This window comes from Macaca nemestrina, chromosome 12 (genome assembly GCF_043159975.1).
Source record: "Macaca nemestrina isolate mMacNem1 chromosome 12, mMacNem.hap1, whole genome shotgun sequence".
Taxonomy (NCBI): Eukaryota; Metazoa; Chordata; class Mammalia; order Primates; family Cercopithecidae; genus Macaca; species Macaca nemestrina.
Window position 1 is genome coordinate 23,819,624 of NC_092136.1, and position 24,683 is coordinate 23,844,306.

Genomic DNA, 24,683 nt, shown 5'->3' on the forward strand with positions numbered 1-24,683 from the left:
ATATCAAAGGGATACCCACACCACCATGTTTATCACAGCACTATTCACAATAGCCAAGGTTAAGAATCAATCTAAATATTCATCAACAGATGAACAGATGAAGAAAATATGTTATGTATTGTGAAAGGAAAATAAATCTTGGGGCCCCCAAATCACTAAGCTAAAGAAAGTAGTCAAGCTGGGAACTGCTTAAGGCAAACATGCCTTCTATTCAAAGTTACCCCTCTTCTCACTGAGATAAATGCATATCTGCCTCATTTGGAGAGGCTAATCAGAAACTCAAAGAAGGAAACGATATGTGTCCCTACGACCTGGAAACCCCTTCCCAACTTCAAGGTGTCTCGCCTTCACCTTGAGTTGTCTCACTTTTCCAATTGAACCAATGTACATTTTACACATATTGATTGATGTCTCATGTCTTCCTAAAATGTTTAAAACCAAGCTGTACCCCTACCACATTGGGCACATGTCATCAGGACCTCCAGAGGCACTGTCACAGGTGCAGGTCCTGAATCTTGGCAAAATAAAACTTTCTAAATTAACTGAGACCTGACTCAGATTTCCAGGGTTCACAATATGGACAATGGAATAGTATTCAGCCATTTAAAAAAACAATGAAAGTATGTCATTTACAGCAACATAATGAGCCTGGAGGACATTATGTTAAGTGAAGTACATCTGGCTCAGTAAGATAAGTACCACATGTTCTCACTCATATGTGAGAGCTGAGGAAAAAAAAAGTTGTACTTACAGAAGTAGAATGAAGAATTGTGGTTATTTGAGGCTGGGAAATTCAGGGGGAAAGAAAAGATAGAAATATGCTTTTTAATAGACACAAAGTTACAGCTTGTGGGAGGAATAAATCCTAGTGTCTTGTACTGCTGTACGACGATTATATTCAATAATAATTTAGTGTATATTTCCTTTTTTTGAGACAGTTTCACTCTTGTTGCCCAGGCTGCAGTGCAGTGGCACAATCTCAGCTCACTGCAACCTCCACCTTCTGATTTCAAGTGGTTCTCCTGCCTCAGCCTCCCGAGTAGCTGGGATTATAGGTGCCCACCACCACGCCCAGCTAATTTTTGTATTTTTAGTAGTTATGGGGTTTCTCACGTTGGCCAGGCTGATCTTGAACTCCTAACCTGATAATCTGCCCTCCTCGGCCTTCCAAAGTGCTGGGATTACAGGCATGAGCCACCACACCTGGTCTAGTGTATATTTTCAAAAAGTTAAAAGAGGATTTTGAGTGTTCACAACACAAAGAAGTGATATTTAAATGATAGATATGCTAATTACCCTAATTTGAACATTAGTGTATACATGTATAGAAATATCACTCTATTCCATATATATGTGCAATTATTACAAGTCATTTGAAATAGAAAAAAATTATGTAAAAAAAAGTAATGAAAAAGCAACACCAGCAACAACAAAATGAAACTCTACAGCAACAATCATACACATTGTGCTGTGCACACTATATTAACCTCAAAATATTACTAATGTTTTTAAAGATGGTCTTTATTAGTCCATTTTTATGTTGCTGATAGACATACCCAAAAATGGGAAAAAAATAGATTTAATGAACTCACAGTTTCATGTGACTGGGGAGGCCTCACAGTCATGGTGGAAGAGAAAGGATCTTCTTACATGGTGGCAGCAAGAGGGAATGAAGCAGCAGTGAAAGTGGAAATCCCCTTAATAAAACCATCAGGAGGTATGTTCCAAGATGGCCGAATAAGAACAGCTGTGGTCTGCAGCTCCCAGCGTGATCAACTCAGAAGACAGGTGATTTCTGCATTTCCAACTGAGGTACGTGGTTCACCTCATTGGGACTGGTTGGACAGTGGGTGCAGCCCATGGAGGGTGAGCAGAAGCAGAGCGGGGTGTTGCCTAGCCCAGGAAGTGCAAGGGGTTGGGGGATTTTTCTTTCCTAGCCAAAGGAAGCCATGACAGACTGTACCTGGAAAAACAGGACACTTCCGCCCAATTTCTGTGCTTTTCCCAAGGTCTTAGAAACTGGCAGACAAGGAGATTCTCTCCTGTGCCTGGCTTGGCAGGTCCCATGCCCATGGAGCCTTGCTTACTGCTAGCACAGCAGTCTGAGATGGAATTGCAAAGTAGCAGCCTGGCTGGGGGAGGGGCATCCACCATTGTTGAGGTGTGAGTACATAAACAAAGCTGCCGGGAAGCTTGAACTGGGCAGAGCCCACCACAGCTCAGCAAGGCCTACTGTCTCTGTAGATTCCACCTCTGTGGGCAGGGCATAGCTGAACAAAAGGCAGCAGGAAACTTCTGCAGACTTAAACAGCCCTGTCTGACAGCTCTAGAGAGAGCAGCAGTCCTCTCAGCATGGCATTTGAGCTCTGAGAACAGACAGACTGCCTCCTCAAGTAGGTCCCTGACCCCGATATAAGCTAACTGGGAGGTATCTCCCAGTAGTGGCCAACAGACACCTCATATACGCAGGTGCCCCTCAGGGAGGGAGCTTCCAGAGGAAGGATCAGGCAGCAATATTTGGTGTTCTGCAGCCTCCACTGGTGATATCCAGGCAAACAGGGTCTGCAGTGGACCTCTGGAAAACTCCAAAAGACCTGCAACTGAGGGACCTGACTGTTAGAAGGAAAACTAACCAACAGAAAGGAGTAGCATCAACATCAACAAAAAGGACATCTATACCAAAACCCCATCTGTAGGTCATCAACATCAAAGACCAAAGGTAGATAAAACCACAAAGATAGGGAGAAACCAGAGCAGAAACGCTGAAAATTCTAAAAACCAGAGCACCTCTTCTCCTCCAAAGGATCGCAGCTCCTCGCCAGCAATGGAACAAAGCTGGATGGAGAATGACTTTGACGAGTTGACAGAAGTAGGCTTCAGAAAGTCAGTAATAACAAACTTTTCTGAGCTAAAGGAACATGTTCTAACCCATCACAAGGAAGCTAAAAACATTGAAAAAATGTTAGATGAATGGCTAACTAGAATAAACAGTGCAGAGATGACCTTTAATGACCGGAAGGAGCTGAAAACCATGGCACGAGAACTTCATGACACACACACAAATTTCAATAGCCAATTCGATCAAGTGTAAGAAAGGGTATCAGTGATTGAAGATCAAATGAACAAAAAAAAGTGAGAACACAAGGTTAGAGAAAAAAACAGTAAAAAGAAACAAAGCCTCCAAGAAATATGGGACTATGTGAAAAGACCAAATCTACATTTGATAGGTGTACCTGAAAGTGACAGGGAAAATGGAACCCAGTTGGAAAACACTCTTCAGGATATTATCTAGAACATCCCCAACCTAGCAAGGCAGGCCAACTTTCAAATTCAGGAAATACAGAGAACACCACAAAGATACTCCTCAAATAGAGCAACTCCAAGACACATAACTGTTAGATTCGCCAAGGTTGAAATTAAGGAAAAAATGTCAAGGGCAGCCAGAGAGAAAGGTCGGGTTACCCACAAAGGGAAGCCCATCAGAATAACAGAGAATAAATCTCTCGGCAGAAACCCTATAAGCCAGAAGAGAGTGGGGGCCAACATTCACCATTCTTAAAAAAAGAATTTTCAACCCAGAATTTCATATCCAGCCAAACTAAGCTTCATAAGTGAAGGAGAAATAAAATTCGTTACAGACAAGCAAATGCTGAAAGATTTTGTCACCACCAGGCCTGCCTTGTAAGAGCTCCTGAAGGAAGCACTAAACATGGAAAGGAACAACCAGTACCAGCCACTGAAAAAACATGTAAAGAACATTGATGCTATGAAGAAACTGCATCAATTAATGGGCAAAATAACCAGCTAATGTCATAATGACAGGATGAAATTCACACATAATATTAAGCTTAAATGTAAATGGGCTAAATGCCCCAATTAAAAGACACAGATTAGCAAATTGGATAAAAAGTCAAGATCCATCAGTGTGCTGTATTCAGGAGACCCATCTCATGGGCAGAGACACACATAGGCTCAAAATAAAGGGATGGAGGAAGATCTAACAAGCAAATGGAAAGCAGAAAAAAAAAAAGCAGGGGTTGCAATCCTAGTCTCTGATAAAACAGACTTTAAACCAACAAATATCAAAAGAGACAAAGAAGGCCATTACATAATGGTAAAAGGATCAATTCAACAGGAAGAGCTAACTATCCTAAATATATATGCACCCAATACAGGAGCACCCATATTTATAAAGCAAGTCCTGAGAGACCTACAAAGAGACTTAGACTCCCACACAATAATAATGGGAGATTTTATCACCCCACTGTCGATATTAGACAGATCAATGAGACAGAAGGTTAACAAGGATATCCAGGACTTGAACTCAGCTCTGCATCAAGCAGACATAATAGACATCTACAGAACTCTCCACCCCAAATCAACAGAATATACATTCTTCTCAGCACCACATCACACTCATTCTAAAATTGACCACATAATTGGAAGTAAAGCACTCCTCAGCAAATGTAAAAGAACAGAAATCACAACAAACTGTCTCTCAGACGACAGTGCAATCAAATTAGTACACAGGATTGAGAAACTCACTCAAAACCACTCAACTACATGGAACTGAACAACCTGCTCCTGAATGACTACTGGGTAAATAACAAAATGAAGGCAGAAATAAAGATGTTCTTTGAAACCATTGAGAACAAAGACACAATGTACCAGCATCTCTGGGACACATTTAAAGCAGTGTGTAGAGAGAAATTTATAGCACTAAATGCCCACAGGAGAAAGCAGGAATGACCTAAAATGGACACCCTAACATCACAATTAAAAGAACTAGATGAATTAATTAAAAGCAAACAAATTCAAAAGCTAGAAGAAAGCAAGAAATAACGAAGATCAGAGCAGAACTGAAATAGATAGAGAGAGAAAAAACCCTTCAAAAAATTAATGAATCCAGCAGCTGGTTTTTTGAAAAGTTCAACAAAATTTATTAGTCTTGCTATCAGTCTATCAAGAAGAAAAGAGAGAAGAATCACATAGATGCAATAAAAACTGATAAAGGGGATATCACCACTGATCCCACTGAAATACAAACTACCATCAGAGAATACTATAAACACCTCTATGCAAATAAACTAGAAAATCTGGAAGAAATAGATAAATTTCTAGGTACATACACCCTCCCAAGACTAAAACAGGAAGAAGTTGAATCTCTGAAAAGAACAATAACAGGCTCTGAAATTGAGGCAATAATTAAGAGCCTACCAACCAAATAAAAAGTCCAGGACCAAAAGGATTCACAGCTGAATTCTACCAGATGTACAAAGAGGAGCTGGTACCATTCCTTCTGAAACTATTCCAATCAATAGAAAAAGACGGCATCCTCCTTAACTCATTTTATGAGACCAGGATTATTCTGATATCAAAGCCTGGCAGAGACACAAGAAAAAAAGAGAATTTTAAAACAATATTCCTGATGAACATCAATGCAAAAATCCTCAACAAAATACTGGAAAACTGAATCCAGCGGCACATCAAAAAGCTTATACACCATGATCATTGGTTATCCCTGGGATGCAAGGATGGTTCAACATATGCAAATCAATAAACGTAATACATCACATACACAGAACCAATGACAAAAACCACATGATTATCTCAATAGATGCAGAAAAGGCTGTCACCAAAATTTAACAGCCTCTCATTGTAAAAACTCTCAAAAAACTAGGTATTGATGGAATGTATCTCAAAATAATAAGTTATTTTTGACAAACCCACAGCCAATATCACACTGAATGGGCAAAAACTAGAAGCATTCCCTTTGAAAACCAGTGCAAGACAAGCATGCCCTCTCTCACCATGACTCCTATTCAACATAGTGTTGGAAGTTCTGGCCAGAGCAATCAGGCAAGGGAAAGAAATAAAGGGTATTCAATTAGGAAAAGAGGAGGTCGAATTGTCCCTGTTTGCAGAAGACATGATTGTATAGTTAGAAAACCTCATTGTTTCAGCTCAAAATATTTTTAAGCTAATAAGCAACTTCAGCAAAGTCTCAGGATACAAAATCAATGCGCAAAAATCACATGCATTCCTATACACCAATAACAGACAAACAGAGAGCCAAATTATAAGTGAACTCCCATTCGCGATTGCTACAAAGTGAATGAAATACCTAGGAATCCAACTTACAAGGGATGTGAAGGAACTCTTCAAGGAGACCTACAAACCACTGCTCAATAAATTAAAAGAGGACACAAAAAAATGGAAGAACATTCCATGCTCATGGATAGGAAGAATCAATATCGTGAAAATGGCCATACTGCCCAAGGTAATTGATAGATTCAATGCCATCCCCATCAAGCTACCAATGACTTTCTTCACTGAATTGGAAAAAACTGCTTTAAAGTTCATATGGAACCAAAAAAGACTCACATTGCCAAGACAATCCTAAGCCAAAAGAACAAAGCTGGAGGCAGCGTGCTACCTGACTTCAAACTATACTACAAGGCTACAGTACCCAAAACAGCAGGGTACTGGCACCAAAACAGATATATATATATATACACACACACACACACACACACACCCCAATGGAACAGAACAGAAGCATCAGAAATACCACCACACATCTACAACCATCTGATCTTTGACAAACCTGACAACAACAAGAAATGGGGAAAGGATTCCCTATTTAATAAATGGTGCTGGGAAAATTGGCTAGCCATATGTAGAAAGCTGAAACTGGATCCCTTCCTTACATCTTATATAAAAATTAACTTGGGATGGATTAAAGACTTAAATGTTAGCCCTAAAAGCAGAAAAAACCCTGGAAGAAAACCCAGGCAATACCATTCAGGACATAGGCATGGACAAGGACTTCATGACTAAAATACCAAAAACAATGGCAACAAAAGCCAAAATAGACAAATGGGATCTAATTAAACTAAAGAGCTTCTGCACAGCAAAAGAACCCACCATCAGTGTTAACAGACATCCTACAGAATGGGAGAAAATTTTTGCAATCTACCCATCTGACAAAGATCTAATTTCCAGAATCTACAAAGAACTCAAACAAATTTACAAGAATAAAACAACCCCATCAAAACGTGGGCAAAGGATATGAACAGACACTTCTCAAAAGGAGATATTTATACAGCCAAGAGACACATGAAAAAATGGTAATCATCACTGGTCATCAGAGGCAAAGCAAAACCACAATGAGATACCATCTCATGCCAGTTAGAATGGCAATCATTAAAGTCAGGAAACAACCAGTGCTAGAGAAGATGTGGAGACAAAGGAATGCTTTTACCCTGTTAGTGGGAGTGTAAATTAGTTCAACCATTGTGGAAGATAGTGTGGTGATTCTTCAAGGATCTAGAACTAGAAATACCATTTGACCCAGCAATCCCATTACTGGGTATATACCCAAAGGATTACAAATCATGTTACTATAAAGATGCATACACACTTATATTTTTTGTGGCACTATTCACAATAGCAAAGACTTGGAACCAACCCAAATGTCCATCAATGATTGACTGGATTAAGAAAATGTGGCACATATACATCATGGAATACTATGCAGCCACAAAAAAGGATGAGTTCATGTCCTTTGTAGGGACATGGATGCAGCTGGAAACCATCATTCTCAGCAAACAATCACAAAGACGTAAAACCAAACACTGTATGTTCTCACTCATAAGTGGGAATTGAACAATGAGAACATTTGGACAGCTGGTGGGGAACATCACATGCCAGGGTCTGTCAGGGAGTGGGGGCCTGGGGGAAGGATAGCATTAGGAGAAATACCTAATGTAAGTGATGAATCAATGGGTGCAGCAAACCAACCTGCACATTGTGCACATGTACCCTAGAACTTAGAGTATAATAAAAATAAATCCATAAAATTAAAAAAAAACCATCAGATCTCATGAGACTTATTCACTACCATGAGAATAGAATGAGGGAAACCGGCCCCATGATTCAATTATCTCCTACAGAGTCCTTCCCATAACACATGGGAATTATGGGAGTGCCATTCAAGATGAGATTTGGGTGGGGACACAGAGCCAAACCATATCATGGTCCCTGTACTTAGATAACTTTATAAAAAAGTTATATCCAGTAATCTCCAGGGACTTCTCTCTCCAACCTTTACTCATCCATTCAAGAAATGCCCTATCTCTGAATCCCTCTTTTGCTCTGTGCTTCTAGAGATATTACTCCATCACTTCCACATGCTCTGCACTGTGGCAAGTTTAGAAAGAGGTGCAGTAATGAAAATGACAGGAACTACAGGGCCATACACTCTTGTGTTTCAATTCTCAATCTGCCACTTTGATTAGATTGGGCTAATTACTTCTTCCAGTCAAGCATTCTTTTTCTCAACTGATGTGGTGAGGTGGAAAGGTGAAAATGTATATCAAACTGTTTCATAAATATACTAAAAAAAAAATTATAGATCCTACTTTAGAGGGGCAACACTAGTTATCACTATCAACCAGAAGAGTGAAATCTCTGTTACACTAAGCATTGTATAAGGATGTAAATAGAGTATTAACAGAGGAGGAAATGAACAACTTCTTTAGGCCAGCTCCCTAGAGGTGGCAATTACCAAGAACAATTAAGCAGAGCTTTCATCTTGCTGGCCAGCGAGTTCAGGCCCACAGCTGTTCACTGTCTCTGACATGGATTCTGCTGAGAGGCTTTGGAGAGAAGAGGATTACCTGGCAGATTCCCTACTGGGGATTGGAATATCGAAAACTGCAGCTTTTGCAAATAGTGCTATTAAAACCTTAAGCCACAACTCTCTCTGGTCCTTGCTGAGTGCAGGCAGTAGGCTTTCTTTCCTTCTTATGAATCATGAGACACTGCATGCTTTGGATCTTTTTAGCATCCTTGGTGAACTCAGGTACTTTAACATCCCAGTTCTGGGATAACCAGCCCATGGAGCTCAATTCCTAAATATAGAAGCCAGAAACTGTGTACCTACTACGTGTCTGGCATGACATACCTCAGATAACTTCTGGAATTGTGTAACCTTTTAGCATTATATTGCAAAGTTTACATATTTTTCGGGCTCCCCATATGAGAGACTTTATGACAACATAGCCTACCACTAAAAAGTACACAAGTTCAAATATTTTCTTTCCTCATCCTCTGTAGTAACACCATAGGTGCATGAGCTAGGCTTGGCCAATTGGCTATTTCTTACTGCCACTTTGAAGTGGAGCCAGTAGTATAAAGAAACATGAGTAGCATTCAGTAATAGCAGCGAAGATGCGTCAGCATCCATGGTGGCTGTGGCATCTGGGCTGGTGGTAGCTCCCAGGACTGACAACCTTCTTCCCATGGTGGTGTGAACATCATTGCAGTACCCTGACAATTGGGGAGGTTTCCTTAATTATTGACAATTCTTCACTTGATAAACTGTCTATGATGCTTCCAATAAATTACCTTTCTCCCTATGTTAAGCAGGTTTCTATTATTATTGGCAACTAAGATTTATGTAAATATTTTAAGATTGATATTAGAAACCCTAAATTAAAAGAAATAAAAATTACATTCAAAGACATTTAAAAAATGTTTCTATAGACACAGCCTGACAACTAAAATATGTAGATGCTTTCTCTTCTTCCAATTATATTGCATATTTTCACTAAAAATACCTCATTGATTCATAGAATTACAGAGCAGAAAGAACCATAAGAACCATCTTGTCCAAACAGTCCATTGTAAGGTAAGCGTGTGCTGAACTAGGCAGGTTGAGTATAGCAAATGCATGGCGAAGCAAACTCTAAAAAATATCAACCTCTTTTTCCCTAACTATGTACTCTTTCTAATGCAAAATTGTTTCTTGAATATGAGGGTGAGGAAACACATCTTAGATAGAGGTGAAGGGTGACGTTGAGCTTGATAGATTGAAAGGTTGACACGGTACTTTTTTCTGACTCTATGAAACTCAGTTCTGCTTCAGGCATAATGAGAGATGAACAGGTAAAGAGGTAAAGTAAAGGCAATCTGGAAAGTTTAGACTTTAACACCGTAAGCCTCAAAGAAAATTCTAAGCCCCCCAACTGACTGAAAAGTCAATCTCTTGGCCAAGGGGACCACAGAGTAACCTTGAAAACTGAGTTTTCAGCCATGACTAAATAGGAGTTCCTTATACCCTTCTCACTCACTACCACTAGGCTTTCTTCCCTACGGACTTACCAGAAACCAACTCTTTCAAAAGACTCCATCTGATATCAACTAACAGCCTGATGCTTCCCCTATTTTATGGTTGATAATAGGCCAGGGACTACCGAGTGCTCCTGGCCAGTCTTTGGAGAATGCACAGTAAGGGTTTTCCTGTCCTCTGCTTCACCTTTTGATGTCAGAAGGCCAAAACCTTTATCCTCAGATCACGCTGGTGCCACCACCAATTTGGTACACAAGTCCAGTGAGGGGGCTGTATTTGTCAGGGTTCTCTAGAGGAAAAGGACTAATAGGATAGATGTGTATACGAAAGGGAGTTTATTACAGGGAATTGACTCACACCATCACAAGATGTAGTCCCACGATAGACCTTCTGCAAGCTTAGGAGCAAGGAGGCCAGAGTCCCCAAACCTCAAAAGTAGGGACGCTGACAGTGCAGTCTTCCATCTGTGGCTGAAGGCCCAAGAGCCCCTGGCAAACCACTGGTGTAAGTCCAAGAGTCCAAAGGCTGAAGAATTTGGAGTCCTTTAAAGGCAGGAAGCATCCAGCACAAGAGAAAGACGGAGGCCAGAAGACTTAGCCAGTCTACTTCTACCTTCTTCTGCCTCCTTTTATTCTGGCCGTGATGGCAGCTGATTAGATGGTGCTCATCCAGATTGAGGGTGGGTCTGCCTCTCTTACACCTGACTCAAATGTTAATCTTTTTTGGTAACACCCTTACAGACACACACAGGAATAATACTTTGCATCCTTCAATCCAATCAAGTTGACACTCAATATTGATTATCACAGGGGGATAAGGCTTGCCAGAATGGCCGCTATGCAGGCTGAAATCCTTTATGAAAAATAAAGCTCTCTGCCAGGTGCAGTCGGTGGCTCACACCTGTAATCCCTGCGCTCTGGGAGGCCGAGGCAGGAGGATCACAAGGTCAGGAATTCAAGATCAACCTGACCAACATGGTGAACCCCCGTCTCTGCTAAAAATACAAAAATTAACTGGTGGGGGTGGGGGGTGGTGGTGTGCACCTGTAATCCCAGCTACTCAGGAGGCTGAGGCAGGAAAATCGCTTGAACCCAGGAGGTGGAGGTTGCAGTGAGCCGAGATCGTGCCACTGCACTCCAGTCTGGGTGACAGAGTGAGACTTTGTCTCAAAAAAAGAAAAAAAAAGGAAAGAAAAGAAAAGAGCTCTTTTTTCCAAATTTATGAACCTCATCATTCTTCAGTTGACAGTGCGTAGGTAGTGGTGATTCATGAAGGAATAGGAGAATGATCCCTTAATAATGCTATTTCACTTTACATTTATGTAGTGCTTTCTAGTTTATTAATGGTAGTATTGGGAAGAAAAAAAAACTGCTTTAATGCCTATGTTTCCCTTTTCTTACTCTCCAATACTGGCTTCAGGGCCTCTCTCTGGTTCCATCACTATGCCACTGTAAATAAAAAATAACATTTCTAAGTTCTCCCCCCAACAGTCATCTGAATACACCCCTCCTTTCAACCAACAGCATTCCAAAGTTAACCATGTGAACCCCAAAGTATCTGAAACTCAATCAATTTATAAGGTTTATCTTGCCAAGGTTAAGGATGCACCAGAGACACAGTCTCAGGAGGTCCTGATGCCAAAGGTGGTTGGGGTGCAGCTTGATTTTATACATTTTAGGGAGACATGAGACATCAATCAATACGTGAATGACATACCTTGGTTTGGTTCGAGAAGGTAGGACAAGTTCAAGTTAGGGAGAGGGCTTCCAAGCCATAGGTAGATAAGAAACAAACTTGCATTTTTTATTTTTGGGTCTCTGGTTAGCCTTTAACTAAACACACAATTTACATTTGAGTGAAAGGTAAAGGAATAGTCATTTATGCCTTAGTCTGGTTTAATGTAACAGTAGGGCAGAGGAAGCAATCAGATATGTGTTTGTCTCAGGTGGGAAGAGGGATGACTTTGAGGTCTGTCCTTTGTCCATAAGGAACTTCCTTGCGGGCAAATTTTGAGGGAGGTATGTGGCTTTAAAAAAAGTCTTTGTAGCTCTTTTATTTAGGAATAAAATGAAAGGCAGGTTTGCCTGTTGCAGTTCCCAGATTGACTTTACCCTTTGGCTTAGTGATTTGGGGGTCCCAAGATGTATTTTCCTTTCACAACCTGAAAACTATTTCAGGCTGTTACAGGTAGTTAGATAGGGATGGGTGGGGCAGGAGAGGGCTCTTCGCCACCTGCTAGAAATGTCAGGTGATGGTTTGACAATTATCAGACGCCTCTCTAAAAATGAAAATTTGGCAGCCCTCCCAGGGCCAGGCGCAGACCATTTCCTGATGATCCACAGCTATTAACATTAAAGTGTTAATTGAAAGCAGATGCCAGGGAGAAAAAACTTCCTGGGCATGCGCACTAAGAGACAAAATGGTGAAATATGACCTTCCGGGTACAGTCCGCTGGAAAAAGGGAAGAAAGCCTCGGATGGGCGTGAGTGCAACTTTCTAAATGCAATGCGCAGCGCTCAGTTCCCAAGGGTAAGAAGGGCACTGGGCATTCAGGAAACCCACCCTAGGGGTCTATAGAATCACGGGAAAGAGGCAAACCTATTAAGCTCTAGGATCAAGGTTAAACATTCTCTTTGTCCTTCAGGAGCCCTCTTGAATCTCTTCCAAGTGAGCTTTCCTTTCTTTCCTGTTCTAAAGCCTTTTTTTTTTTTTTTTTTTTTTGGCTCTTGTTGTCCAGGCTAGAGTGCAATGGTGCAATCTTGGCTCACCGTAACCTCTGCCTTCCGTATTCAAGCAGTTTTCCTGCCTCAGCCTCCTGAGTAGCTGGTATCACAAGTATGCGCCACCACGCCGGGCTAATTTTGTATTTTCAGTAGAGATGTGGTTTCTCCATGTTGGTCAGGCTGGTCTCAAACTCCAGACCTCAGGTGATCCATCCGCCTCGGCCTCCCAAAGTGCAGGAATTACAGGCGTGAGCCACTGTGCCCGGCCTTAAAACCTTTTTAAATAAACTTCTACTCTTGCTCTGAAACTTCCCTCAGTATCACTTTCTGCTTTATGCCCCTCAGTCAAAGTCTTTCTTCTGAGGAGGCAAGAAGTTGCTGTGTACCCATGCAGATTCACCGCTGGTAACTCGGGGTAACTCAGATACCTACCACCAGTAACAAGGCCATGATGGGAAAGGGGAGTCGGACATGCCTCGTTATAGTCTCCTGTTTTTTGTAATTCAGGCACAGATGACCAGTATTAACATTAAAATAGATGTAAAGACTGATAAAGTAGACTCTTTGAAGCAATAAGACACCAAATTTTAGCCTGACTCTAGTGTAGCATCACATGGCAGATAGCAGGCCCTGACAGAAATTGAAGTATTTTACCCCAAATTATATTTTTTCTGACATATATTGAAATGGCCTGGCAAAGCTGTCTCTTGTGAGAAAAATCTACATTCTACAGAGAATCCCCATTAGCTCATTAGTTTCTTTTCCCTGATCCAGGAGAGAATCAACTCTGATAAGAAACATTGACAATCTATTTTTTCTGAAGCTAGCTGCCTGGAGGCTTCCTCTGCATAATAGGAATCTTGGTTTCTGCAACCCCTTATCTTAACCCAAACATTCCCCTCTATTAGTTCTCTGTCTTTGGACAATACCTCACCTCTTTCAACCAATTGCCAATCAAAAAATCTTTGAATCTCTCTGTGAGCTGGAAACACCCCTCACATCGAGTTGTCCTTCCTTTCCAGACTGAACCAATGTACATTTTACACGTATTGATTGATTGATGTCTTTTTTTTTTTTTTTTTTTTTTTTTTTTGAGGCGGAGTCTTGCTCTGTCACCCAGGCTGGAGTGCAGTGGCACGATCTTGGCTCACTGCAAGCTCCCACTCCCGGGTTCACGCCATTCTCCTGCCTCAGCCTCCCGAGTAGCTGGGACTACAGGTGCCCGACACCACGCCTGGCTAATTTTTTGTATTTTTAGTAGAGATGGGGTTTCGCTGTGTTAGCCTGGATGGTCTTGTTCTCCTGACCTCGCAATCCACCCGCCTCGGCCTCCCGAGGTGCTGGGATTACAGGCATGAGCCACTGTGCCCAGCCTGATTGATATCTTATGTCTCCCTAAAAATTTATAAAACCAAGCTGTAGTCTAACCACCTTGGGTACATGTTCTCAGAATCTCTTAAAGGCTGGTCACTCATATTTGGCTCATAAGAAATCTTTTTTTTTTTTTTTTTTTTTTTTTTTTTTTTTTGAGACCGAGTCTTGTTCTGTTGCCCAGGCTGGAGTGCAAGTAGGGTGATCTCAGCTCATTTCAACCTCTGCCTCCCAGGTTCAGGCGATTCTCCTGCCTCAGCCTCCGGAGTAGCTGGGACTACAGGTCTGTGCCACCACGCCCAGCTAATTTTTGTATTTTTGGTAGAGACAGGGTTTCACTATGTTGGCCAGGATGGTCTCAATCTCTTGACCTCGTGATCCTTCTGCCTTGGCCTCCCAAAGTGCTGAGATTACAGGCATCAGCCACAGTGCCCGGTCTAAATCTCTTCAAATACTTTACAGAGTTTGACTCTTTTCGTTGATACCATATACCTGAAAGAACTTACGACAAGACATTACTCTTCCAATTTCTTTTGGGCAGTGTCAACTGTGAACTCCTAAGGCTTTCCTTCCTCTGGTCCCTTTGTCCCAGGCCCCACTGACAATCTCCCGGCTACTATGTTGCAGCCACAAGATAAGCATGTTTTAACTCTTTGTTAAATAAATGAATAAATTAAAGGATGAGGTGAATATTAGGAGATAGATGAGACTGAGGGAGTACGTGCAGCAAGTATATTTTCATCAGCATAAATCAGATGTTCAATAAAAGTAAATCTTATTTTCTCTTGCTGCTCTCTTCTAATTAGAGTTCTCTCCTCAGATAATGTCGAGTTTAAAGTTGTCAATTAAAAGATAATGCCATCTCTTGACTTAAAAGAGTCTCCTTTGTTTATATGCTTAGTTTTAAGGGTTTTTTCCTCCCGTTTCCTCCCCATTTTCTTCCATTTGAGTAGACGATTCTTACAAGGAGAAAATCCAGAAACTATCAGTTGGCTACCTTGATCTGATCCTCTTCATGAAGAAGCTTGAACTTCTCCCTGCTTCACAGATGGGTTGTGAGATAGTCCTGAGAAGCTGCATTCTAAGAAGCATTATGACCTGTCTTATTAGAAACAACATGACATCACTTTTAACACATTCTTTTGGTCACAAGGAGAGGGAATTACACACCACCTGGTTTTGGATGCATGCTTGAGGTAAGGCTTAACATTAAGGCCCAAACTTATGTGGAACTGTAGCATAATAAATATATTTGGTCTTTGTTGCTGGTTCCTCGTACAGAGTTTTGAAAACTCTACTACAGGCCGGGCGCGGTGGCTCACGCCTGTAATCCCAGCACTTTGGGAGGCCGAGGCGGGCGGATCACAAGGTCAGGAGATCGAGACCACGGTGAAACCCCGTCTCTACTAAAAATACAAAAAATTAGCCGGGCGCGGTTGTGGGCGCCTGTAGTCCCAGCTACTCGGGAGACTGAGGCAGGAGAATGGCGTGAACCCGGGAGGCGGAGCTTGCAGTGAGCCGAGATCGCGCCACTGCACTCCAGCCTGGGCGACAGAGCGAGACTCCGTCTCAAAAAAAAAAAAAAAAAAAAGAAAACTCTACTACGAATTTCCTGAATGATAGGAATGTCCGTTGTTATTCATGTGGTGGCGTACTTAATGACGCTTTATTTTATGCTAATGAATTGCCTTAAGGTGGGGTCCCTAGATAGCATCAGGATAGGGGTGGTCACCAGAAACAGGAAGAAATCAAAGCATTGGAACATTAAGTTCCACCCATATACTTTAGAGAAGAATGTAGGGGGAGGAGTTGAAGATTAAGCTCTATAAAAAAAAAATGTGTAAACAATGAGCACTGATGAGCTTCCAGGTTGGTGAACACATTCATGTAAACGGGAGGGAGGAGAGTCACTCATACCCTAACTCAACAAAGAGGCTCCTGGGCTCAGGACACCTCCAGACCTTGCCCTATGTATCTCTTAATCTGGCTATTTATGGGTATTTTTTATTGTATTCTTTCTAATAAACTGGTAGACATGAGTAGTGTTTCCCTGAGTTCTATGAGCAATTGTAGTAAATTATCGAGCCTGAGGGAGGGTTGTTGGAACCCCCAATTTATTGCCAGTTGGTCAGAAATAAGGAAGATGTGAACTTGTAATTGGAATCTGAAATTACAGGAGTCTTGTGAGACTGAGCCCTTAATTTGTGGGATCTAATGATAACTCTAGGTAGAGAGTATCGAAATTAAATTGAATTATAGGACACTCCGCTGGTATCAGAAAATTGGTCAGTGTTGGGAAAAAAGCAATGTACATCTGATGTCAGAAGTAGAGAGTGTAGAAAAAAATAACCTTTGTTTTTTGAGCTGTCTTGGTATCTGGTGAACTTCAGAAGTCCTTGATTAGACTAATTACAAATTTCTCTCACTACTCTGCTTCCACACATAAGGTCTTCAAACCAAATAACCCTCCTTATCAAGAAGACTAGGCAGTTTCTACCGAGCAATGTGTTTCAGTTCCCCACTAGCCTGCAGAATTATTTAAACAAGCCAATCACATCCTCCTGAAGGAACTGAGATCACATCATCTTCTTGATACTACAAAGACTGCCCTTCAAAGCCCCCCAGTTTTCACTCTGTTCCCAAGGGCAACCCCCATGTGGCAGCACATGGCATGTGGTATCCTCCTTCCCCAGGCTGTGAGTTCACATGTCTAATAAATTGCTATTGATTTCATGTGTCTAGTGTTATGTGTTGTATGTTCAGCCATCTCCATAACCAGTAGGTAGAAATCCCAGACTAACCCATAGGGGCTGATTGAGATAGCATTGCAAAATCACACTGCACAGAGCATGTTAGATATAGGAGGAAATATATTGTTGCAGTTATCTTTGGAAAATAAAATCCCCATTGATATTATTTTCTCTTCATAATGGGATAGGAGAACCTCTCTAATACACCCTCAATGAATTTAGAGAACATCATGAAAATTATGTTACTTAGCATTAATTCTTATCACTGTCTTTATCACCAAACTGCTTTGGATGGATAATCTCTATTCCAAAGCACCATTTTTGGCACTGTAGTACCCATCTTGAAAGATGAAGTATGTGGGATATTTATTTATAATTTATGTATTTATTTTTATTTTTTATTTTGAGACAGAGTCTCACTCTGTTGCCCAGGCTAGAGTACAGTGGCATGATATCGGCTCACTGCAACCTCTGCCTACTGTTCAAGCAATTCTCTTCCTCAGCCTCCCGAGTAGGTGGGATTACAGGCACCCACCACCACACCCGGTTATTTTTTTGTATTTTTAGTAGGGACGGGGTTTCACCATCTAGGCCGGGATGGTCTTGAACTCCTGACCTTGTGATCTACCCGCCTCAGCCTCCCAAAGTGCTGGAATTACAGGTTTGAGCCACCACACCCGACCTGTTTATTCTTTATTCTAGGTGTGCTACTCTACTCACCAGACATCTGAAACTACACCCAGATCATCTGGAAGTTAACATGTTCCAGGTGATGTCCCTATGTAAACCAAGGGTTGGTTTTCAGTGGTAAGTTCTCACTTAGCCTTAGTCTGTTTTAATTACAGGTTTTAAAGTCTTCTCTTCTGTGGCATCTTGACTGTTTCAGGGTTTTTTTTTTTTAATTTTAATTTTTTAATGATGGAGTCTCTCTCTGTCACTCTGACTGGAGTGTACTGGCACAATCATGGCTCACTGTAGCCTCAAACTCCTGGGATCAAGTCATCTTCCCACCTCAGCCTTCTGAGCATCTAGGACTACAGGTGTGTGTCACTATACCTTGCTAATTAATTAATTTTTTTTTTTTAAGAGATGGGGCCTTGCTATGTTACCCAGGCTGGTCTTAAACTCCTGTACTCAAGTAGTCCTCATGCCTCAGCCTCCCAAAGTGCTGGAATTATAGGATGAACCACTGCACCCAGCCTATTTGGAGGTGTTAATAAGTGTTCTGTGCTGTTAAATGGGGCATGTTACTGTGGATCAGTTTGGAAGGGAATCATCAGAGACTTAGAGCAAGCATGGGTGTCACTTGTACTGAAAAACTCACGGGTGTCTCGCAGGCAGCTATACGATGAAGGCAACTGCATGCTAAAAAGCTAGTACGGCAACATGTGTGGCTAAAATTATAACCATTGATTAACAACCATGCAACTTTCTGACCATGGCGATGTTAATGGAAAAACAAAACACAATTAGATATTTTAAAGGGATTTGTTCTGAGCCAATATGAGTCACCACAGCCAGAAAAAACGAAGTCTCCAAGAGTCCTAAGAAAACGCACCTGAGGTGGTTAGATTACAGTTTGGTTTTATACCTTTCAGGGAAGCAGGAGTAACAGGCAAAGACATAAATCAATACCTGGAAAATATATGCCCATTTGCTCCAGAAAGCTGGGATATGTTGAAGCAAGAGCTTATAGGTTATTGCTTTTAATGGCAAAAACCACAATTACTTTTGTACTAACCAGATATATGTGTGTTATATGTATTATATATGTGTGTATATACTATGTATATATGTATACATGTGTATGTATATATGTGTATATGTGCATGTGTGTATATATGTGTATATATGTGTATATGTGTGTATATGCATGCATGTGTAATATGTGTGTATGTATGTATGTGTGTATATATGTATGTGTGTATGTGTGTGTATATATGTATGTATGTGTGTATATATATTTGTGCAGTCCCCTTAAACCCCAAGATCTACTCTCATGTCCTAGATATCCAAGATCATGCCCATTCATATTTCAGTCTCCTACCTCTTTCCAGACTAATTGATTCTCATTTCAATTACTTTGGATATAATTGTTTCTTTATTTTTTTTCACCTATTTTGAAGGCATATACTCTATATCTTATATCTTATTTCTTATAGGTTTTCTTTTCTGCTTTTCAATAGACTTCTCTTTTCTCAGAACTACCTGCCTCATGAAAATCAATTCCATTGACTTTCAAAGCTGTTTCTTACAAGGCCTTTGAGAGTCCACATTAGAAATCAAAAACTTAATATATTTCTCATTGCATTAGTGAATTATTCATTTAATTCTTCTTGAGTTTTATCACTGTATCTAGTACATAAATGCTCAATACATATTCTTATTATAAGTTTATATTTTTATAACTGATAAAGCATCAAACAAGTATTTAAGAATAGAGGCGAAGTATAAACTCAGGCTTATTGGTTGTAAATCCAGCAATCATCTAAACAAACAACCAAAAAACTCTTTAAAAAGGATCAATTTGTCAAAAGTATGCTACATGAGCTAGAGGAAATAGAGAATGGAAGAAAACTCTTCATATGTTTCCTAATGAGATGTTTTGTAAGCGTGGAATGAATAAATAAATGTTTCTTAATGTAGAAAAAATACTAAGGATAATGTTCAATGAGTAGACATAGACAAGGTAATAGTATAAACATTTTAGATTCACATGACAGAAAGCAAGTCTCAATTACAGATGATCACAGCTAAATAATAGATGCTGGATTTTAAAGTTTTGGTTTAAAAAAAAGTGGCATAAAGATAAATATCAGACTGGGAAATACTACAAGAAAAACTATATAATGGACTTATTAATTAAATGTCTTTACATAATTTTAATATAATTGTATAAATCATTATTGATCTAGCCCAGGATGTTTGATATTGGTCTTGTTGGAAACTGAAAATAAGTCTCCTTCTGGACCATTTTTTTCAGAAGTCTTTGGCTGGACCTGATACCATAGCTATTTCATTTCCAAAAAAAAAAAAAATAGGAGAGAATACAGTAGTTGTTAGAGAAAAATTACTGTTCTGTAATTGCCCCCAAAATATTTCCAACTGAGGAACACACATATTTACACACACGTGTATTTATACACACACATAAAAGTCGGTGGTTCACACCTATAATCCCAGCACTTTGGGAGGCCAAGGTGGGCGGATCACGAGGTCAAGAGATGGAGACCATCCTGGCTAACATGGCGAAACCCCGTCTCTACTAAAAGTACAAAAAAGAATTAGCCGACTATGGTGGCCTACACCTGTAGTCCCAGCTACTGGGGAGGTTGAGGCAATATAATCGCTTGAACCAGGAAGCGGAGGTTGCAGTGAGCTGAGATTGTGCCACTGCACTCCAGCCTGGGCAACAGACCGAGATGCCATCTCAAAAAAAAAAAAAAAAAAAAAAAAAAAAGGCTTTATTACAGGCACATCAGCTCTTACTCTCGTAAACATGTAATAAATGAAGAACTGGAGAGAGGAACTATAAAAAGAGAAGCAAAGGGGAAAAAGGTGAGAGACAGGGCAGAGGAAAAGAGGAAAAGGAGTGGAAAAAAAGTAAAGAGAGATAGAAAAGGATTGAGATTAAATGATGATTTAGGAAAATCTCCTCAAAAAACAAAATCTCAATTTTGGGTATCAGAACTTCCTAAATTACACAATTCATCTATTTACATGAATGTCTCCTCTTCCGTACTAGAATACAAGCTCCTTGGAACCAAGCAGTAGCTTTGCTAGGTTGACTTTTATAACTTCCTTAATGTGTTGTATAGAATGTGTACTCAATAAATTTAATGAGATTGAATAAATAATTGATTATTAATGAATACATTAAAAAGCAACAGATTAGACACCCGAAATAATGAACTTTCTTAACAGAAATTATTATATATCAGGGATAGTCACACGAGTAAGACCGAGGCTTCTTAGGTGTGTCCTGAATACTTTCTGCAAAATTCTCCAGCTCAAAAAATTACTCCACTGCCTATCAAAAACCCTGTAGTTTTCTATTAGAATTTATTGCCTTGGCCTCAAGGGCTTTTTTGCCTTTAAGTGTTGTCTGTTAAATTACAGATATCTCTAGGATATATAAAATGTGAAGCTGTTATCAGATGAACCTCAGGAGGGATTAGTTGATGGCTGGTTTGGGTGAAGGTATGTGCCCAGGGAGAAAAGGAAAAGACCTAGATTAACGGAAAGCTTAATATGTCAGGTGTTTTACATATGCTGTCTCCTTTATCCTAAAACAAATCCACACTGTGCCATAGCTATTATTATGTCAGTTTGTACCGAGAGGAGTCAAAGTTATAGAGGGTAAATCGCTAGCCTGAGATAATTCAGCCAAAAAGGAGCAGAGCTGGAATTTGAACAGAGATTAGACAGATTCCTTCTTTTCTTCAGGTAGTGCCTACTGACAAAGGCCAGGAGAAAATTTTAGGTCCTGCAAAGCAATAATTTTTATTCAGTGTGGGAAATACTGTGGTATTTTCTGGCTTCTTTTTCTGAAAGGCAACTAACCATTTGTATTAGTTCACTAAAACTGCCATAACAAAGTACCCCAAACGGTTACCATCTCACGGTTCGAAAGGCTAGATTTCCAAAATCTAGGTGTGTCAAAGCCATGCTCCCTCTGAAGCCTCTAGGGAAGGATTTTTTCCTGCCTCTTCCAGCTTCCAATGCCCCAGGAGTTCCTTGATTTGTGGCAGCATGACTTCAGTCTCTTCATGTCTTCTCTCTGTCTGTGTCCGTTTGGTTCTTCACATGGAGTTTCTTTCCCTGTATATCTGTTTTCTCTCCTTATAGGGACACCAGTCACATTAGATTAGGATCAACCCTAATTACATATGACCTAATTTTAGCCAGATAACATCAGCAAAGAACCTGTGTCCAAATAAGGTCACATTCACAGGTACAGAGCTTAGGATTTCAACGCAGCTTCTTAGGGGACGCAGTTCAACCCATACATAATTTATATCACTTGATTTATTCTGGAAATAGAATATATAAAAACATACTTTCACCAAATGGATCATTTCAAAGAAAGGAAGAGAAAGGATGAAATCAAATAGAAAGAAGGGTTGGCGTTTGTTTCTCTTAAAAATGTTATTAGATGTTTTTGTTGGAAGCACGGGCCTCATGCATTTGCATTCACTCTAAACAAAAAGTTCCAGAGGGATTAGTGACTCTGAAAAGCTTGGCTCTGTGTACTATATGAATAAAATGTTGAGCAAGTGCTTCTTGGCTGTATTTCCAAGCAAAGCTACTCAATATATTATCATTTTGGAGATGAGACTGCTTCAAATGAGATTACCTCTGCATTGAATCTCGGTTGCTCTTGGAGGTGATTTATGCTTTCAAATGACCAACATATTTGAAAGACCCTCTAGAGTGATTGACTTTCTATTGCACACGTGCTGTTTTCTTATTTGTAGTAAGCAAAGACTTTAATGATCACAGCTGGAGCAAAAGCACTTTCAGTCTTAGGAGGACCTCAGACTCTTTGAAATTTATTTTTCGGAGTTTAGTTCATTTTTTGTTTGTTCCTGCATTTGTGGCGTAGAGGTTTCAAAGGCTCTGCCAATCCTGGCTTTATTCTTTTAGGGGCAAATAATTTACACTTGATATCTTTGGGGTATAAATTTGAGGGAATAAGCAATACAGGAGCTATTTGCCCAGTGTTCCTTTTCATAAGTAATCGGTCACAGCAATGGAGCAGTTTCAAAGAGATCTCTCTGTAGGTTGAGCAAGCTGTCCCCATTCTGCCACACCTTTCTCTGCGTCAGTCTTTATTTCTACAGCTGACACTGGAGAAGACTCTGGAAGGTCTGTCTCCTAACTGAAATATACTCTTGGTATTTCCTTGCAGAATGCCTTGCGTTACTGCCTCTTTTAACAGAGCCTTTCTGTGAGCAAATGGCATCTACTTCCATAGAAGTGTCTGTAAAGTGGGGAATTAATGTGGCTTGTCAGCACATCTTGGGGTCAGAAGATTAAAGTGAGTTCTTCCAAAGATTATTAGAATTCCATCTCTAATACTGCCTGTTATGGAGGGCAAATGAGCGCCTTGAAAGGGATAGTAAATGAATTCACACATAAACCTAAACACACACACACACACATATATACACACACACTCTTAGCACTGTCTAGTACTTAACTTTGATTTAATTCATGTTCTTTTTCTCCTTTTAATTGCATCACTCCATTCAAGAGGTACAAACAGAGGCAAGGCACATTCCAGGCACTCATGAAGCTCACAATGCAAAACAAGAAATATGGCAGACAGGTACATGTCTTTAAAGGAGATAGGGCACTGACCAAGAAGTCTTCGTCATTTCCCTCAGCTAGACTAAACTTTAATCAGGCTTCTTTTTCACTCTAGGCCTCTGAACTTGCCCTCATCCTGGTCCTTACAGAATCCAGATGGCCTAATCACAGAGATCTCTTCTCTCCCTTTTATTAGAGCATTTACTTTAGAAAACTTGTAACTCTAAACTCTTTTTCTGCTCTTTTATGATGTAAATCTTTAAATACTGTTTTTGCGGCCAGGTGCAGTGGCTCATGCCTGTAATCCCAGCACTTTGGGAGGCCAAGGCAGGTGGATCACAAGGTCAAGAGATGGAGACCATCCTGGCCAACGTGGTGAAAACCCGTCTCTAAAAATACAAAAATTAGCTGGGCTTGGTGGCGCATGCTTGTAGTCCCAGCTACTCGGGAGGCTGAGGCAGGAGAATTGCTTGAGCCCAGGAGACAGAGGTTGCAGTGAGCCAAGACTATACCACAGTACTCCAGGCTGGCGACAGAGTGAGACTCTGTGTCAAATTAAAAAAAAAAAAAAAAGTGTTTTTCCTAGTTTTACAACCCAAAATTATCTTTCTCAAGGACCTGGGAGCCACCCTTTGAAATGTAATCATTAAGGAAGATGCAACCCCTTTCTCCCCTGTCTGTGGGAAGGTAGGAGCTTAACTTAGGTGGGTACTTTGCTCCAAGTTGTAAAATTGCCTCCTGTCATGAGGATAGAAGAAAGTTCACTTTTTCTCTGGGTAAGGCCAATTAACAAACACAGGTTACCTGGGATTTAAGGACCCCCTCACCAAACAACATCTCAGATCTTAAAAACTCACCTGCCCTTTCTTTGAGCAGAGTAGAGTTCAGACTACATTCAGGTTTCTCCCCTCTATTGCACTAGTTTTCAATTATATTCTTTCTTCCTGTTTAATTTTTTCCAGTGCAATTTTTGCTTTCACAGAACTAAGATACATATTCTGGAAAGTTCCACATCAGAATAATATACCTCTTCTTGGGAAAGTCATGGAAGGTTTCAAAACACTGGGAAAACATAAGCCAAATCTTTGGATTTTAATGAGTAGTATTTTCGAAAGGAAAACTAAGACAAAAAATAAGCAAATATGAGAAGTAAAATTTACCAGCTGGTCAAAAATCAACTTGACACGTGATTTTCACCCAATTATTAAAACTGAATTTTGAGTTGCTAGTCATTCACAATGGTTGGATGCATGATGACTGTGACTACTAGAATTCCACAAGTGCAAGGCTCTCAGGCTGTCCTGCTTTTCTCATGATTCTCTGTACCTCTCAGTCTGACCATCTCTTTATTTATTTGCCCTTTAGTCTTTCTTCTGTCTCTCCCCTATCTTT

The 24,683-nt window shown here is 40.4% G+C and overlaps 2 long non-coding RNA genes across 10 annotated transcripts in view; one reads left to right on the forward strand and one right to left on the reverse strand.

The window, feature by feature from the left end:
* LOC105471590 (uncharacterized) overlaps positions 1-15,307 on the reverse strand; it is a 73,567-nt gene extending 58,260 nt beyond the window's left edge. For 4 of the 5 annotated variants that reach the window (XR_981237.2, XR_981236.2, XR_011610653.1 and 1 more), the window contains exons 1-2: positions 15,227-15,307; positions 11,536-11,583 (exon numbers count right to left, since the gene is read on the reverse strand). This is a non-coding gene — a long non-coding RNA (uncharacterized lncRNA). The remainder of the gene's footprint in view (positions 1-11,535; positions 11,584-15,226) is intronic. The other variant, XR_011610655.1, reaches the window with a different exon arrangement.
* The window catches only part of LOC105471592 (uncharacterized), a 138,650-nt gene continuing 126,530 nt past the window's right edge, over positions 12,564-24,683 (forward strand). For all 5 annotated transcript variants that reach the window (XR_011610650.1, XR_011610649.1, XR_011610652.1 and 2 more), the window contains exons 1-3: positions 12,564-12,664; positions 15,183-15,425; positions 17,682-17,786. This is a non-coding gene — a long non-coding RNA (uncharacterized lncRNA). The remainder of the gene's footprint in view (positions 12,665-15,182; positions 15,426-17,681; positions 17,787-24,683) is intronic.